Here is a 13,719-nt window from a genome sequence, read left to right as displayed (position 1 = left end):
GAAAGAGTACTTCGGGAAGTGTACAGTTTTTAGGGGATAGGTTGGTCAATTGGTCTTCAAAGAAGCAGAATTGTGTATCTACATCTACTGCAGAAGCTGAATACCTTGCTGCAGCTAGCTATTGTTCACAAGTTCTTTGGATGAAGACACAATTGACTGATTATGTATTTCAGTTTGAGAGAATCCCTATCTACTGTGACTCAAAGAGTGCTATTGCAATATCCTGCAATCCAGTTCAACATACAAAGACCAAGCACATAGATGTTCAATACCATTTTATTAAAGATCATGTTGAGAAAGGTCACATCGAACTCTATTTTGTCCCTACTGACTACCAGCTAGCAGACCTTTTCACTAAACCACTGGATGAAAAAAGGTTCAATTTTCTAAAAACCAAACTTTGAATGCTTGATTTACAAACTTAAATGATATCATGCCATGTATTCTGTGTTCATTTTCTGTTTCAAACATTGATGTGTTTTACTTGTTATTACATGCAATGTTTGAGGGGGAGAAAAAGGGTAGAATGCATGATTTTAGGGAGAGTTTGTAAATTTATTTTTCTCTTATATGCTTAATTCGAGGGGGAGTATGCAATTGCATGTAAATATTTATGTTTTTGTTATTACTTGTCATGTTTGTTTAAAATTTTCTTTTATTTGTGTGTTTGTTTAAAATTGAAAAACCAAATACAAATATAGAAAATATAAAAAGAAAAAAAGATTTTAAGTTTCTAGTTAATCTTTTGTTTGTTTTCTATTCTTTTATTAGTATTGTTTTAAATGTTGTTTTAGATTGACCCATTTTGTTTATAAAACCAAAACCATGTGAGCCTATCAAGTTTTTAAGTCTAAGCCCAAATTAAAGTCTAGATCTGGGTTGACAAGCGAGTCAAACCCATATCCATGACCCGAATTTGTTTTTAAAAGGAAAAAGGGTTTGGGCGGGGCTCATTTATTGTTGTTCAAATTCAAACCAATTTTTTTCTCTCTCTCAAAAATCGATCATTTCATCCTTTATCTCTTTAATCTGGTGAAAAAGTTGGGTTGTAATCAAATAAATATTGGATTAATAATAAGATTTGGAGTGACTTCCATCTTGTTTCATCGATCAAATCGTTGGTTTAAAGGTATATCTATCATTTTTTGATTATGCATTTTAAGTGTTTGATAAAATGCCTATATGAACTAATCATGATCTGTCTACTTTATGTGATGATTTGATGTGTGGTTTGATGTGTTTATATGCATGATTAAGGTTTATATTTGATGTTTGTCTATTTTAGATACTCTAATCTGCTTGATTTGATTTTCTGGGTTTGATCTATAAAGGGTTGGGTAATTGTTCTAAGTATTTGAAGATCTTGTTCTAAGTGTCGAGGTGGGCTTACTTGTTAATATCTTTCTTTTAATATAGAATGCCGAGGTGTTTGCTCGGCAAACAATTGTTTTCACAAAAACTCATTCAAGTGTTTTCAACTATATGCAGAGCTTTGAGCTCGACATACTTCAGTTTTTCATGAAAATCATTGTTTTTGTTGAAAATTTTGGCTAAGTCTTAAAAGGTATTATTTGCAGAGCTATTTGCTCGGCAAATATTACATTTTGGAGAAAATCTTCTTTCTAAGGCATATTTGAACTATTTGCAGAGCTCTGAGCTCGGCAAATAGTACAAGTTGGTTTGAATTTTTGGTCATAAGTCATCTTCAACTATTTGCAGAGCTCTAAGCTCGGCAAATAGCACAAGGTGATAAATTTTTCTTCAAAAGACTTTCTTTATCTATTCAGAGCACTAAGCTCGGCAAACCATATACTTTGATGAAAAATCATTTTCAAAAGTTTCATTAACCATTTGCAGAGAAATGTGCTCTGCATTTTATAATTTTCATGAAAAATTTTCTAAGTCATGATTTTCAATTTATACTATTTGCAGAGGTTTTTGCTCGGCAAATAGTTAATTTCTCTAAGTTGACTTAAAACTACTGTATCTTCCTTGAAATGATCATTTATCAATTGGCAACATTCTTGTTGTTTTAATCAAAGGATTTTTCATATATTAGAAAATGAAGTCTAATCAATTGGTTCTAAACGCCGAGGTTTTTGCTCGGCATATAGTAGACTTCACTTACATTCTCACTGGAATGCATTTCTTCTATCTGCCGAGGTTTTTGCTCGGCAAATCATACAAGTTGCCCAAAATCTTTTTCAAAACCATTTTCCATACTTGTAAAGCTATAGGGCAAAATTGTTGTTACTTATGAACTTGTAAATGTTTTTCTTTTTCTTTCTTGTTTTAAATTTCTAGTTTTTAACAACTTTGCTGTGTCTAAATAAACGTGAATGTGTCCTAATTGTGTGTTTACTTATAGTTTCATAAGTATTAGGGTAAGAAGCAAGGTATTGAACACCTTTGTGTACTACTCTTGTTCTCTTATCTTTTAATACTTATGTGATTCTATATATTGTCTTGTTTCTTATATATATTAGGATGAGAAGCAAGGTATCAAACGCCTTTGCGTACTACCTTTGTTGTCTCATTTTTAATATATGTACGAAGCATTGTCTTTGTGAAAATAATGTGTCTAAGTTGTTCAGATGTGTTTATTTCTTTGTGTTGTGTTTAAAGTTTTTTTTTCTGGTCAAATTTTGGTTAGTTTGTTTTTCTTTCAGATTATAAAATTATAAAAAGATGGCGATGTTTGCAGAAGGTGCTTCAATGAAAATGCAAGCAAACCATGCACTTCAAATTCCTTTCACTTCCAAATTCCCGATTATCACTGAGATTCTAAATCATCAGCCATTAAATGTTGTTCTCACAAATGGAGCTATTGTTCTAGAAAAGTATGTCTTTGATTTATGGGAATCCATTGAATATACGAAAGCTGATAAGAGAAAGAAATCTGAAGACTACTTTCAGTACACTTTAGAATCTAAAGGAAAGTATTACTTGTGTAAATTTAACTTGGAACAATTCAGATCCATCTTGGGATTCCTTAAACGAGAAGAATATGAAGAACTGCCATCTGTAGAAGATTTGTTGGCTGCAGTTCAAGCTTTGGGTTATGAAGGAGAGTTGGCATCTTTGCGAGATTTTAAAAGAATGCATGTGGCTTCTCTATGGCACACAATGTATAATGTTCTGAGTACATGCTTGATGCCTTCTCAGAAAGGAATAGATGCTATGACGAAACATTCTCTGTCATTATATTATGCAGTCACTCACAATGTGTAGTCTGACTATGCAAAGATTGTCTAGGAGAAAATGGCTCAAGTTGTTAAAGCCAAAGACAAACAAGATAGAAAATACATCCCTTACATCAAATTCATCACCTTGCTCATTGAAGATGTTCTTGATTCCACTGATGTAATTCCAAAATTAGAAGACAGTTTCGAATGCGTCATTGCTATGTAAAAGTCAAATATCAGAGGCACTGGTAGTGAGATTGCTAAACCCTTCCCTATTCCACCATTCTTATTAAACTTGGTGCCGGCCAACAGTCCCCACCTTAGGAATTATAGAGAGTGGTTAGACACGGTTACGGGGTCTAAAAGCCGTCAAACTCCTACCCAAACTATGCATAGGTTGGCAAGTGAGGGTTCTAGGAGTACGAAAAGAAAAAGAGGGGTTAGTGGAAAGGGGACTGTTGTGCCAATAAGAAAGAAATCGAAAAGAGTAACTTTTGAGGAAGAAAATGTTCATGAATCTCCCATCACACCTATCATCTCATCTTCTCAATCAACACAACCACCATCTCAATCAACACCATCACCACCTTCTACACCACTTCCATTTGTTTCTTCTCCAATTCCACCAATTCTTTCTCCACCGCGATCATCAACAATTCTTGCACCAACACCAATCGCTTCAGCTCCACCAAATGTTCCTAGTCCAATACCTGGAAGAAGATTGAAAATGACCTAATGCACATACGGCCAGGACTAGTACCAGGAACGCATCCCAATGGAACTAATGAATGAATCCCATGAACACGGGCCGACTTGGTACCAAGTAATGGACATGAACAACTCCAAATGCACAGCTCAATAAACATAATAAAAACAGTAAATCGACAAACTGTTAGAAAACATTTGTATACTTTTAACCCCAAAGCATATAAAAGTGGGGCTATGAAACTCACCTGACAAGAAAAACAAGTACAAATGACCTAGTACAATATCTTGAGCACGAATAGTCAAAGCCAATCTACAATAAGCATTCGTACAATCCAAATGTCTCACACTGCCACAAATCACACAGTAAATGCTAGAATTCCAATGTACATGTCTGATGACACACCCTGCCTGAGGTACGAAGCATGCTACGAAGGCTATATGTAGCGAAGGTCGCACAGAGGATAAAAGGGATAAGAATCGTTTCCCTGTAACATCGGGATTTGTTCTTATCAAAGAAACCGGTAATTATGGAAATTATACTCTTAGCTTTCATCATGAAAACCTTAGATCTTGGCTTATTCTCCAAGCCGAAGTCCTCCCTATAAACAGAGATTCATAAAGACTTCACGACATCACTCATTCATTCATCTGGAATACGTTTCGATCAACATAGTCCGATCACCATCCGATATATATCAATCATAATTGATTGGCGTAAAGAGATCAACTCTACCTTCGGGGAATCGCCCACAAACAACCAAAAACAACCATCGGCCCTTTCTTAACCTAATCTCGGTTTGGTTTAAAAACATTTGGTGCCATCCGTGGGACCCTACTCAGAATCAAAAACCCACGACAGGGATTTTTGTGCAATCACGCCGTGAAGGAGGGTAAAGAAAAACAAGAATAGGAGCCAAGGGATGCCCAAATCTAGTCCAGATCAAATCGGAGGATTTTTATTTCCCCCCTCTGGGAGAAAATAAACCTTCCAACGACCCTCTCATTATCCAAGCCGCGGTATTTAATATCGAGGTGCGGAGGGTCTACCTAGATAGCGGGAGCGAGTGCGATGTCATCTTTGAACACTGCTTCCTTAAGTTACCATGTTAGAAATATTATTTCTAGTAGTTTATCATATTTTGTATTTTATCATATTTTGTACTTGTTTGTAATTGTCTTAGGTATGGAAGGGGGTCTAATGTAAATTGTATAAAGGTATATAAACTCCCTCCATAGCTTAGTATTGTAACCTTTTACACATTCAAGCAATCTAATCTTTCCATTACACACTCTTTCTCTCTCGGCACCTACACACACTTACACACACATTTCCTCATTAACACACACTAAAACAGATACTTAAGGTCAATTATCATCATTACATTCCAGATGGCCTACGAGCCCGGAAGGTAGATCCCCGGTGCCCGGGAGAACATGCATGGCCGCTAGGGGAAATTGACCTAGACATCACTATCAGCGACGGGATACACGAGAAGACCGAGACTCTGGATCTCTTAATAGTACAATCCCCTTCGCCCTACAACATTCTCTTAGGGAGAACCGCAATGCAGCGGCTGGAAATGGTGCCCTCAGTGATCCATAAGCTCATGAAGTTCCAATCCGAAACAGGCATAGGAATAATCTGCTCATCCTATGAAGTAGCAAAGCAAATCAGCGACGTGAAAAGGGCTGAGGACGGAAGCTCCTCTGTCCTGAAGGACACGCAGGAAGAGGAAAACATGATAAAGATCATAGTCAACCCATACACCTTTCAGACGGATGCTAACATAAGCTCTGGAAATTGCTACAGTCAAACATGGATATTTTTGCATGGGAGTACAAAGACATGACCGGAGTCCCTCGGGTCGTCATGTTGGAAGGCAAGCCTTTCGTGACGGAGTACCATCTGAATGAACGAAAGCACATAGAGCCGGTTCACCAGAGAAAGAGTAGCGTCTCTGCCGACAGAGACGAAGCTGCTAGAAAGGAGGTAGAAGAACTACTGCAAGCAGGAATAGTAAGATAGTCTACATACCCGGTCTGGATCGCTAATCCAGTGATGGTAAAGAAAGGTGACGGGGGGTGGCGGATGTGCGTCGACTTCACAAATATAAACAAAGCTTATCCCAAAGACTGCTACCCCTACCTAAGATCGATTGGACGGTGGAATCGCTAATGGAGCACAAACTAAAGTGCTTCTTGGACGCATACAAAGGACATCACCAGATACAAATGGCTGAGGAAGACGAAGACAAAACAACGTTCTACACAAATAGGGGAACCTACTGCTATCGAAAAATGCCATTTGGTTTGTAGAACGCAGGAGCTACGTACCAAAGGTTGGTCAACAAGGCCTTCACCGCACAAATAGGAAGGAACCTGGTAGCATATGTCAACGATATGGTCATCAAGAGCAGGGACAAGGAAGGTTTCATAGAGGACATTCTCGAAACCTTCGGAAACCTTCGCAGGATAAACATGAAACTTAACCCTAAAAAATGCTCCGTCAGTGTAGAGGAAGGAAAGTTTCTGGGATACTACATTATCAATAAGGGGATCCACGCAAACCCCTCAAAAATAAACAAATTAAAACAGATCCCAACACCGAAGACAATCAAGGAAGCACAATGCTTAAACGGCAAACTCGCCGCACTCAGCCATTTCCTCTCTCGAGGCGTAGATAGACAGCTCCATTCCTTCAAAATATTGAAAGGTTGCACCAAAAACAAGGACTTCACATGGACAGACGAAGCAAATAAGGCTCTAGAGCAAATGAAAGAGTACATCGCAGACCTGCTAACAGTCACAGCTCCAAAACCGAAAGAAATTCTTTTTGTATACCTGGCAGTCTCGCCCGAATGCGTAAGCGCAATGTTGGTGGCCGAGAGGGACAGACACCAAATTTCAAACTATTTTGTAAGCAGGGTCTTGCAGGGCGCAGAAGCCAATTACCCGGAATTAGAAAAACTTACCCTGGCGTTAGTCCACGCAGCACGTAGGCTATGAGGTACTTCCAAGCACACCCCATTGTTGTTTTATTTGATAAACCGATAAAACAAATATTGGTAAACCGGAAAAGTCAGGATGGGTGGCTAAATGGGCCATTGAACTAGGAGAACATGACATAGAATTCAGAGCAAGGAATCCAATCAAAGGACAAGTGTTGGTTGATTTCATCAGCGAAGTCCACGAAGGGAAGAACTCCATGACACACTCTGTGTCACTAGAACTAGTAGGAAGTGTCGAATACGACACCTGGAAACTATACACTGATGGAGCTGCCAGCTCAGATGGCCATGGGGCGGGCCTCATGCTAACTAGCCCAGTAGATAAAGAATTCACTTACGCGTTGAGGTTCGAGTTCGAGGTAACAAACAATGAGGCCGCATATGAAGCACTGCTAGCAGAACTGCGGATGGTAAGAGATATGAAGATCTACAACATCCATGCGTATGTTGACTCCCAGCTAGTGGCATGCCAAGTAAAGGGAGAGTATGACGCAAAGCAAGGTACGACAAAGTTATACTTACAAAAGGTACGAGAGTTGATAGAATGCTTTAGCCACTTCGAAATAGAACACATTCGGAGAAATTAAAACAGAAACGCAGATGCCCTAAGCAAGTTAGCTTCGCTCACATTTGGACACTTAGGAAGTCCTGAAGGAAAGTCAATTGAAGAAAAGCGAGTATCGGACCCCGTGGAAGAAGAAGGGGAGAATTGGATGACTCCCATTTACGAATTCTTAATAAGCGGGATACTCCCCACAGATAAAGGGGGTTCGTCACGCCCTGGCTTCGATGCGCAGGGCCTAAGCAAGCAGAAATGATCATCAGGGAGATACATGAAGGAATCTGCGGAGCCCATTCAGGAGCAAGGTTTGTCGCAACAAAGGCCATGAGACTAGGATATTTCTGGCCAACTATGCATCAAGACTCAACAGCACTTGTAGATGCAGATTCGGTGTGACAATCGCAACATAGATTTGATTATCGTTTATATTTTTAGGAACTTGTGTGTAATCATTTAAATAAGAACTCGTGTTGATATTCAATGATTACGTTTGAACTTCAATATTATATCTGTTTATGTTTTGTATTGTGTTTGTGTGATATATATTGTTTTGCAGGTACAAGAACATAGAATCAAGGTTTATAAGTGTCGTAGAACACTTGAACGGTGATTGGAGGTTATGTACGAGTCAAACAAAGAACAAAGGGTCGTCCCTCGTGCTGACATCATCAGCATGTAGGAACAACCTCGTGCTGATGTTAGCACGAGGCAGATCAGTTGTTTATTGTTTCGGGCCTAATACGTAATTAAGGCCTAAGCCCACACAATCCAATACTTAACTACTATAAATACAAGACCTAATCTACGAAATTAGGGGAATGATTTACGAATACTTGATAGATATTCACGAATTTACAAGCTAAAGTTATTTGTTCCTTCGTGTGTTCTTCTACACGAACCACAAGCCTTGTGCATCTCCTTGGGTTGGTTAATTGCTTATTAATCAACAAAAGGCAATAGCAATCTAGTTATCTCAAGAGGATTCCGCACTCTTGACATAACGAATCATGTCTTATTATGATCCACGCAACAATTGGGCACCTTACAAGTGGTATCAGAGCCCTAAGGTTGATTACCAGAAGGTTTAAGATTGTTTGATTCGCTATTGATTGCAAAATCAATTCGAAATTCGTGTTTTTGATCAAGTTCGTGCTCTTCTTCGTGTTACTTCGTGCATACGTCAGCACGAAGTGAACTTCGTGTTCGTGCTTACGTCACCCAGCAGACTTCGTGTCCACTTCGTCCCACGTCAGCGCGAACCACTCTTCGTGACTTAGGTCGTGACTTGTGTTTCGTACTTCGTGCCACGTGTCCTTCGTGCTATAGGAACTTCGTGCCACGTGTCCTTCGTGCTATACGAACTTCGTGCCACGTGTCCTTCGTGCTATACACTAAGTAGTCTTTTCGTTTTACTTGAATTGAAAAGATTCGAAATGACGACCTTACCAGCTGCCGCAAACTCACCCAATGCCTTACTTATCAGCCAGATGATCATGCATGATCATGAGGTTGGTCGGGGTAATACACCTCCAAAGCTTTTCCGTGCGGAAAATTATTGGATGTGGTAGAGACGTTTTGAAGACTACATTCGTCTCACTGACATGGAAATGTGGCTAGTAATAACTCAAGGTTTTGATTGGCCTTCATATGAAAAGAACGGAGTAATCAATAGGTATACTTATGCTGATATGCCTATTGAAGAACGTAAAAGATACGCTGTTGAATTCAAAACGTTGAGACGAATTTAGTCTTCAAAAACGTCTCTACCACATCCAATAATTTTCCATACGGAAAAGCTTTGGAGGTGTATTACCCCGACCAACCTCATGATCATGCATGATCATCTGGATGATAAGTAAGGCATTGAGTGAGTTTGCGGCAGCTGGTAAGGTCGTCATTTCAAATCTTTTGAATTCAAGTAAAACGAAAAGACTACTTAGTGTATCAATAGGTATACTTATGCTGATATGCCTATTGAAGAACGTAAAAGATACGCTGTTGAGGGAAAGGCATTTTCTACTCTTACTATGGCCTTGCCTCAAGATAGTGTACATCTGTTTAAAAAGTACACTACTTCAAAGGATTTATGGGATGCTCTCGAAAGATATTGTGAGGGCGATGTAACTTTGAAGAAAAACCGTATCAAGCTTCTCAAGCGTCAGTATGAAGCCTTTAATGGACTGAAAGGGGAATCTCTTGACGAGATTATTATTCGATTCAGTCATCTGACCACTGAATTGTCATACTTTGAAGTTGTTTATCCTCAAACTGAGCTAGTTGATAAATTTCTGGATTCACTGCCTAAAGCTTGGACTGATTATGTTCATCAACTTCAAGATGATCAGGAATACAGTACATGGGATTTTGAGAAGGTAGTCTCCAAGCTGAAGAACAGAGACATGAAGAGAAGGATTACAGACACTCACTCGGATTTTACACAAGATCCATCCTTATATCATGCTAAGTCTGTTCATTTAGCAAGTTCCAGCTCAGGAAATAATGCATTTCTAAGTGGTGCAGAAGCTACACCAATAGTAGATGCTGATGGTATTGCCGGATATGTTGCTTATGACAATACAAATTCAAATGTTAAGAGCAATGTACAATCTTTCCACTCTATGCCAATGAGTATGAGTTCTGTAGAAGGAAGAATGAGTATTTACTCAGCCTTTTGTAATGCTCATGAAGCATTATTGGGGGAAAGGTTACTGATCCTGCAGTAATTGATGAGGATTACAATCAAATAGATCCTGATGATTTGGAAGAAATGGATCTACAATGGCAGCTTGCTATGCTTACTATTAAGGTCAGAAGATTCACTCAGAGAACTGGTAGACCTATAGGTAATGGCACTAAAGGCTTTGACAAATCCAAGGTGAAATGTTATAATTGTGATGGATTTGGTCATTTTGCAAGAGAGTGTCAACGACCTAAGAGGATTGATAATACTGTTGCTGGTCGTCAAAATTACAATCAAGGCGGTATTACACCGAATAATCATAAGACACAAGCGATGATTACATATCCTGTTACTCCACAGTAGCCAGTTTCGTCACCATTTTCGGAGTCAAAGGCTGTTGTTGTTCAAAATCCAGATGGTACTTATCAATGGGATACACAATCCGATGATACCTCGAATCATGCCTACATGGTAGAATTATATGATGAGGTAGCTGCAACAATTGATTATGCTGTGTACTCAAGTAAAGAAAGTGCATCTAAGATAGTAAAGAAGAATATGTGTAATGTTGCTGAGACAGTAAGATCTGAGAGTGAACAAATGATTGCAGTAAAAGCATCTGAAGAAAAGGAAGAGTCATCAAATCCTGTTGATAACATTTCTATGAAGAGCATTGAAGAACAGATGAAGAACTTCGTGATACCTGAAGGTATGCCAACTGAAGATTTTGTTGCATACATAGCAGATTGCAAGGCTGCAGATCAGAAGGTATCTTGTTCTTTATCTTCTATAATTGACGTATGTAGAATGGTGTCAGATTTAAAACAAGAAATGTTGAAACTAAAAGAAAATTCAACTAGTTTAACTGCTGAAAATGTTATACTTGAAAAGGAAAGTAATGTGTCTAAAGATTCTGATTTACTTCTACAAGGTCACCAATTAACTGAATTAGATTTTAATCCAGATGAAGTAGTATACTACACAATGAAAGACTGTGATACAGTTTTTTATGATAAAGAAGTATCTATAAATAGGATTGAACCTAAATCAAGAATTGATAAAGTTTGGTGTGTGGAAAATAAAGAAAAATGGATAGCTGAACAAATTTCATATAAGGATAGACATTATGCTCCCTTTAAACCAATAACAAATATGGAAGAAGCAAAACAAACGCTTAATACCATAAATGAAATGAAGGAGTATGGTATACCAATCCCTGAAATAGAAAATGGTCAATCTAGAAAACAACAAGTAAAGAAATGTTATACTTGTCGTGAGAAAGGCCATATAGCTATTGAATGTCCAAATAGGAAGGTCAAGAATCCTAAGATTGACAGTCAAGTCAAGTCAAAGGATGTTAGTGATATTCCTAATCCTAAAGGGAAGGGTAAACTAGTTGAACAAGTAACTTCACCAAAGTTTATGAGTGTATATAAAAAGGATTATTATGAGGAGTATGCAAAAAGACATCCTGATAATAAAAATGCATAGAATTATGTTAAGTTACTTAGAAATGTGTCATATGGAGAGTCTATTGTTATAGATCAAAGGATTAGTGTCAATAGATCTAAGACTCCAAAACAACAGGGACCTTCACAGAATACTACTTCCGGTAGTGTAAGTCTGAGTCATTCTCGTACACCTCAAAGGAGTAATTCACCTAGGAAGATGACTCAACAAAATCGATCCCCTCCGGTTAGAATTAACAGTTCATCTAAATTCTATGATCGATTAGGAAGTCAACCTAGATTTGGTACTCACTCACCAAGGAATTCACCTCCTAAGACTCGTTTCACTTCACCTAAGAAACAGTCTGTGACACCATCTTCATCCAAGGCTCCATTAAAGAGCGATGGATATTGGACCGAATTAATCATTAGAGATGAATTCGGCAAACCTAAACCTCAAAAGGTTTAGGTACCCGTCAGACACTAACCATCTTATCGTCTAATGTGCAGTGAGAACCAAGGAAGCCTATTAGTCTTTGGTATGTTGACAGTGGGTGCTCTCGGCACATGACTGGGGACAATAACGTTTTGTCCAATTATGAAGTTGTAAATGAGTCGTATGTTAGTTTCGCAGGTCCCAACGGCGGCAACATTTCGGGCCAAGGTGATGTTGTCAATGGGAAGATTACGCTGGAGAAAGTCAATTATGTAGAACAATTATCACATAATTTATTAAGTGTTTCTCAGATTTGTGACAAAGGTAACACTGTCCATTTTAATGAGAAAGAAGCACTTATATTGAAACCAGGATATGTTATTCCTGAAGACTGGATCCTGCTGAAAGCTCCTAGGAAGAGAGACATCTATGGCCTTGTGTTAGGGGTTGATAATCCAGAGGAGTCTGTTTGCTTGTTATCAAAAGCAAACAAATCTGAATCGTTACTATGGCATAGAAGAATGGGACATATCAATTACCGAAAGATGAATGACATTGTCAAACATGGTTTGGTTGACGACGTTCCCATGAAACGGTTTGGAATGGAAGACAAATTTGTACCTTGTCTGAAAGGTAAACAGCAAAAGTCTACACATAAACCGAAACAAGAAAATTCTAATGCTAATCCTTTTGAGTTACTTCACATGGATTTATTTGGTCCAGTAAATGTAAGAAGTATCGGTGGGATGTATTACTGTTTGGTGGTTACTGATGATTACTCGAGATTCTCATGGGTTTTCTTTCTTAAATCGAAAGATGAAACTCCGCAGATTTTGATAAATTTCTTTGTCGAAACTGAAAATATTTATGGAGTTCGTGTTAAGAGAATCAGGAGTGACAACGTAACTGAATTTAAGAATAATGTGATGGATGTCTTTTGTTTGTCAAAGGGAATTCAACATCAATATAGTTCTCCGTATGAACCACAACAGAATGGAGTTGCTGAAAGGAAGAATAGGACTCTAATCGAGACATCCAGAACTATGCTTGCAGATTCAGGGCTTCCTACTATGTTTTGGGCGGAAGCAGTGAATACAGCTTGTCATATTTTAAATAGGGTTACTGTAATTCAGCGTCATAATAAGACATGTTATGAGCTTCTACATAAAAAGAAACCGAATTTACAGAATGTTGAACCATTTGGTGTACCGTGTACTTTCTTAAAGTATCTACCTCAGTCAAAGTTTGATTCAAAGGTTGAAGAGGGATTTCTCATGGGTTATAAACCGGGAACATCAATTCGACGGGTTTACAACAAACAGACCGGCAAAGTTGATTTGGGAACAAATGTCAAGATTGTCAGTCATAAGCCCACTATACATTCTGGATGTGGCAAAAACTTCGATTATGATAGTGTGTTTAGTTCACTACATGGTCCTGATTCTTATTCAGATCCTGAGAAAATTGACGATGTGATTATTTTAAGAGATCACATGGATAATACTCCTATATCTCCGCCTACTCAGAATGTCGATAGTACTTCAACCAACGTTCAGTCTACTACTGATATTGATGAAAGTGGTAAGGACAAGGATAAGACATTAGATTCAGACAATAATGAACCCGCAGACACTACACCACCTACTCCATCGAAGGTTACACTGTCTGATGATGATCCAATTTCTGAAGACA

This window comes from Erigeron canadensis, chromosome 6, assembly GCF_010389155.1.
Source record: "Erigeron canadensis isolate Cc75 chromosome 6, C_canadensis_v1, whole genome shotgun sequence".
Lineage (NCBI taxonomy): Eukaryota > Viridiplantae > Streptophyta > Magnoliopsida > Asterales > Asteraceae > Erigeron > Erigeron canadensis.
This window is presented reverse-complemented; position numbering follows the sequence as displayed.